Source organism: Xiphophorus couchianus, chromosome 8 (assembly GCF_001444195.1).
Source record: "Xiphophorus couchianus chromosome 8, X_couchianus-1.0, whole genome shotgun sequence".
Classification (NCBI taxonomy): Eukaryota; Metazoa; Chordata; class Actinopteri; order Cyprinodontiformes; family Poeciliidae; genus Xiphophorus; species Xiphophorus couchianus.
This window is the reverse complement of record NC_040235.1, coordinates 2,233,368-2,239,811: the sequence shown is the minus strand read 5'-3', so window position 1 is coordinate 2,239,811 and position 6,444 is coordinate 2,233,368.

Below are 6,444 nucleotides of genomic sequence, written 5' to 3'. Positions count from 1 at the left end.
CAGGTGAGTTCCAGTTTTGCCTTGAGACTCTTCAGCATGCAGACTGAGGAAAACCAAGGATCAAGCCAGTGGCATTGAGTGCTAAAAAGTCGCTTTTCCTTCCAGGGCTACTGCCGCATGATCGGCTCCTGCTATGATCAGCCTGTGTCTGCATGCCGATCTGAAGCGAGCCCGGACCTGCAGAGCAAACAAACCTTCCTCACGTTCTTCTCTTGTTTTCTCCCCTCATGCTCTCTTTGTGGCAGGGACATCTGCATGCTTGTAGAGACTGAAAACAGAGCTGGCCAGCCTTCAGTCCTGCGAACTGTAAGAGCAGAAATACTTCTTATGGAGTTGTTTTTTACTAAGGAAATCTAGGCCATAAAAGGTCAATTTGACTTAGCCTCCCAACTTTCCCTTGAGTGCGAAGCCGAAGTGAGACTGAAAGAATGTCTGGGAAATAATCTGTTTGGATAGATAAGAAAAATAATTGGCTTATTTGGCACTGATAATTCAGAGCAGATTAGAGGTCAAAAAGGTTGAATACTCCCAGAAATGGCCCAATACACATTCAATACATGGGCAGCCAAGAGACCTACGTCAAACACGCAAGACACGAGCAGTAATATTATTGGTTAAAACTTGCCAGCTCAGACCAGTGAAAATGAGATTATATAAAAACAGGTTGACTCCAAGAAGAGTTTGAGATTTTGGGAAGATTTTTGAGATTTTGACATTGTACTGATGAAGCTGTAAGATGATCTGTGGAACAGTGTAATAAATCTCCACCCGCCGTGGCCTGCAGCAAAAGGACTCGTCTCTAAGTATTATTTCTTATCTATGAAATATAATTAAGAGTTTAAGACCTTTTTTAATCCTACAGAACCAGTCTGAACTGTCAGGGGGTTCAAACTCACTTACAACCAGTAGAGGTAGAAATAGGTTAGAATAGCTGCTCCTGGTGTAGAATAGTAAAGAAGTGAGAGGAGGTGAAAGGTTCATCATTGTGCACTAAGGATAGCAGTCATTGTTTGTGTCATTTGTTAAGACAGAAAAAAATTAAGGACATCTTCAAAGTGCCTTTGGAGAACAGATGGGGTAATGTCTCCCTGATAGGCAGTGACATATGCAGTTTTAGAGATATATTTTGGTAAAATTTGTACTTTTTGTCATTTATGAATGATTTCATGCAATTAAAATAGAATATCAGAAACACAAATAGTAACACAAGCATGCTGTGCAAGTTCACTTTTCATGCTGAAAGTCATCAGTCCTGAAACAAAACTGATTTTACATCCATCAAAATATTTTCTATTATTAAATTTAATTTGAAACTGTTTTTATTTTTCAGTCAGTCCTTAAGTCCTTAACTATTGTGAAAAATACAAAAACTTTGAGATTACTATACTAACTGTTACGGTCAAAACCAGTTACCATGTCACTGTCATTTTTTGTGTGTGTGCTTTTTTCATCATTGTGAAGTGAAAGGAAAGCAAGACTATTTGCTTTGAATAGTCTGTGAAAATATGCTATGCTAATAAAATTGCCTGAATTGTATTGAAAGGCACTAACAAATAAAATGATCAAAGTTGATGAACTCAATGTGCTCTGATGTTCATCAGGAGGATTCACAACAACACGTTGCTTACGTTGAAATTAGTTTTATGTGAGTGGCCACAGAAAATTAGCTTTATACAGTACATACCAAAAGTTTGGACCCACCTTCTAATTCAATGGGTTTTCTTTATTTTCATGACTATTTATAAGGCAAGAAATCCCACTTATTAACCTGACAGGACAGGTTGACCTATGAAGTGAAAACCATTTCAGGTGACGACCTCTTGAAGCTCATCAAGAAAATGCAGAGTGTGTGCAAAGCAGTAATCACAGCAAAAGGTTGCTACTTTGAAGAAACTAGAATATAAGGGCTATTTTCAGATGTTTTACACTTTTTTGTTTAGTGCATATTTCCACATGTGTTATTCATAGTTTTGATTCCTTCAGTGTGAATCTACGATGTCAATAGTCATGAAAATAAAGGAAACTCATTGAATTAAAAGGTGTGTCCAAACGTTTGGTCTGTACTGTATATATATTGTAGCAGCATAAATGGTACGCTGCCACTTTAAACCTTAAGTGTGACAGGCGATAGCACATGTGTGTCCGCCGATTCTACGGCAAAAATGCCTAAACGAAAGTGTACGTTTACGGAGGAATTAAAGAAAAGATTCCCGTGCTTTCATCAAGGTCGTGATCCCTATGAGGCGGAGTGTTTGACGTGTAAGGCAGGCACTTATGTGTCTGTGGCAAATAAAGGTGCCAACGACCTGCAACTGCACGTGAATTCAGCAAAGCACGCGAAAGCAGCCAGGGGCGAAAGCTCTTCGGCTAAAGTCACAGATTTCTTTGTGACAAAGTCAGACAGTGCAGCCGTCACTGCAGCAGAAGGCAGCTTTGCTTTCCATACTGTTAAGCACCACAAAAGCCACCAATGGACTGCACATCTGGGTTGTTAAAAAAGGCTTTCACAGACTCCCCAACAATAAAATATGGTCACCCTACTAAAACAGAGCAGAAATTTGACATCATTGTTCACTACTTCTACTTCTGTTTGCTGATTGGCTTGGTAGAAAAATTACCTACAACTATCCAAGTCAAGGGGAGCCCAGATTGAGCTGGAAGCAAGATTTTTTTTCCAAGCTGAATTGCACAAAAAGGCAATGACCAGGCTCCCCGACAGTAAGAATGACCTTTTACCAATTCATTCTCTCTGTCAAGTTCCACATCTCACCTGTCTGCTTCTGCTCTCCAAAGCTTTTTGGAGAGCTGAATCTGAAGAACCTCCTGTGCACATTTCCTCAATCATCTCATCATTTTAATAAAAATTTCTGACTATTGCTTCTGTCTCCTAAGAGCGTTTGCATGTATGTCAAACATTGAATTATGACACCAGAGCCAATGAAGCCTATGAGAAGTGGGTAAAAGCTTGCCAGGGGGCTTGTGACGAGAAGAACAAAATTATACAATTTTCATCACACAAGGGCTCGCAGCTGTGACAATGAGTACCGATTTAGACAGTTCTGGTTGCCCATACAACCAGCTATTTTTGTTTTGGGTGACAAAAATAGCTTCATCTTGTTCTCAGCCTCTTGTCGTCCATCCCTGTGTGGTCTGATGAATGTTTGCCCGTCCATTGCATGTGAAACTATTGTTAGGTTAGAATTTTGTGGGTGTGTTTATTCATACATCCACAGTCTCTCCCGTGAACAGGACTCTTCTCCTTTTACAGCAAATAACTGAACTTTCCTCAACTTGCAGGACCCGTTTTTTTTTTTTTACAAATTGTGTCATCATCTAAGAGTTACGATTTGGCTTTCTGTCATCCTTGCATGTCACATTAAGAATTTGCTCAAACACAAACCCCACCTGTCAGAGTGCAGGGGGATGAGAAAAGGAGATAATTCAAGCTTTCCTTGGAAGACACCATTTGATAAATGAGTCAGAAAAACAATCTCCCTTTTCACTGTACCATCTCAGAGCAAGCCTTGCAGCATGCTCTCAGATGCATGCTGCAAGGCTTCTTGCCACATGACTCATTACCTTGAACCAATTTTGAACAATTAATTGGCTCTAGAACAACAGTCTAAAGAGTACTGACAGATGTTAGTTCCTGTTTTTACTAAATCTTGGCTTTCCCTTTTTGTCAGGTGCAAGCTGCCACAGCAAGTTCAAGTACGAAGGAAGTGCTCTGGGGGAAATTCCCCAAAACAATTTTTCCCAACTAGTGCAGATTATTAAAACAGATATAGCTGGAGATGCTTGATCTTTTCTGAGTCAAAAAAGAAACAGCTAAACGGTGTAATAAGAGACAACATTTATAAAGTGTGAATAGCTATTAAATTGTAGGGTGTACATATTGTATTACAGAACTTGTTTTACAAAAAGCAAAAAGGGAGACAGCACAGTTCCCTGGGAAGCTCCGATGTTACATATTAGGGTCTGATTTGCAGCTCTGTAATCTCACATACTGAGGTCTGGCTGTCAGATAGTCGATGATCCAGGTGATGAGTGATGCATCTATGTCCATTTTAGCCAGCTTCTCCCACAGTAATCCTAGCTGGACGGTGCTGAAGGCTGATGAAAAGTCAAAGAAAAGGATGCGGACAATGGTGTCAGGTCTGTCAAGGGAGGAATACGCCCTCTGCAGCAGGTGTATAATTGCATAATCCCCTGCTAAATGGAGCTGGTGTGCAAACTGGAGAGGGTCTTGGTCTGCATCCACCTGTGACCTCAGATGTACCTGAAACCAGCCTCTCCATAACCTGATAATAATGTGCGAGGTCAGAGCAATGGGTTTGTAGTCGTTCAGTGTTTTTGGAAGCATCTTCTTTGGTACTGGAACCAAGCACAATGTTTTAAATAGTTCTGATTCTCTATGGAGCTTCAGGCTCAAGTTAAATAGGTACTGCAGGACTCCACTTAACTGATCCGAACATGTCTTTAGGACCTTGGGCCTGATATTGTCTGGACCAGGGGATTTCCCAGGGTGAAGTTGGTCAAGCTCTCTTTTCACCTGGTCAGCAATAATCATTCAACTACAAGCAGATAATGTGTGGGAAGAGGGGCTGTAACTAGGAACCGGGGAGTCAAACTGGTTAAAGAACTGGTTCAACTCATTTGCCCATTTGAGATCCCCCCCCAGCAGGGCAGTTAGCTTTCCTTTTCAGTCCTGTGATCTGTCTCATCCCAGGCCAAACCTCTCTAGCATTGTTATTTTTTAATTTTTCTTCCAGCTTTCTCTTATACACAGCTCTGTCTTCACACAGTTTACGTTTCAGCTGTTTCTGTATGCTTTTGAGTTCTGACTGATCACCAGACTTAAAGGCTCTATTAAGAAGATTTTTAATGCATGCTTTAAGTAGTTTTTTGTCTGTTTTTTAATAAAGGTGAAAAATGTATTTTATAACATATTCAGCTACATACAATCAAATTTTCAATTTTCCTGTCTCTCCTGATGAAAAGCTTCCCCACATATTAATGCTGCCATTGCCATTTTTCACTGTTGGGATGATTCTTAGTGGTCATGTGGTTTCTGTCACACACTTTTCTGCATGCAGGCCAAATAATTAAGTAGTGATCTCATCTGACTAAAGCACATATTTCCACTTGTTTGCTGTGTGCCCTATGTGGCTTGCGGCCAACTTTAAATTAGACTTTTCTTTTATTTGTACCATTCATCTAAGAAAGGCCAAATTTCAAGGCAAAAATATGTACAACATTTTTCCCATGTCCAATTTAAGTCTTACGTCTTTGAATGACAAGTCAAGTCAAGTCTCATGTATTTTGCTACAAGTCAGAGTCAAGCTTCAAGTTTTTCACAACTGAAAAAAAGATTTTTCTCATCTGGATCTGCTCTAACTCTGCATTTATGTAAGTTAGATTTCAAACCCATAGTGAAAATGGCACAGAAACCGCATTCCTGATCCACACTATGCCCAACTGTCGTACACAATGTGACACACACACAAACTTATATACCCACATAATTTTTAAACATTTTTAAAAAAATAAATTATACTAAATAATAAAGACAGAAAAGCAAAGCCTACCAGTATGAGGAGCAAGATGCTGATTCCCAGGCTTAGGTGGCTTTATCTAAGACTTCCAGAGGAGGACATGAAGCATCAATGATTGCTTCATTTCTACTCTTTGTGACAAATGTCTTGACTAGATTTAAGTGTTTAACTCTCCCAGTCTAGTGTGATGCTGAGCGCGGAAGATGGCACGGTCTGTCAATGGAGAATCGATGGAGTATCCCATCAGCAGTTTAGTTCCCAAAACCACACACACACACACACACCCACACACACAACATAACTCTTAAAAGCACACATGAACTGTGCAAATGCTGGTTAAAGAGCTCAGTTGGGGTTAGTGCGACCCCTCTTAGAACTGCATCAGTGTTAAAGGTCCAGTTATTCATTTTTTGCTAGCTTCACGGCATGGTCACATGTAGCTCACAAAAAGGGCGCCACGCTGCTAAATAAACTAAGGAAACTGAACAATAACATTCAGGTTTAAGATGCACATATTACCACCCCCACAAACTCACACAGGTGTGGGCTATATACACAAAACACCATTTTTATTTTTTTTCCCACAATTTTGTTAGTAGCAAATGGGGAAAATAATAAAAAGTACAACAACTGTCATTTTTTTCACTCTGAGGAAAATCTCAAGGTACGCATAGTGTGTTCTGCCGTGCAGCTGCAGGTGCCCCTAAACACTGGGAGAAAGTAGTGGAGCTTAATTTTTTTTTTTTGACAGGTTATTTGTCTCGTACTATGCTGTCACAACATAATGACAGTTTGAACAAATATGTAAATAATTATATTTTTTATACAGACATTTTTGTCTGTTTCCTTGTGTTGTAAAATGTAAGGACAATGCCTCTGGACAGTAATT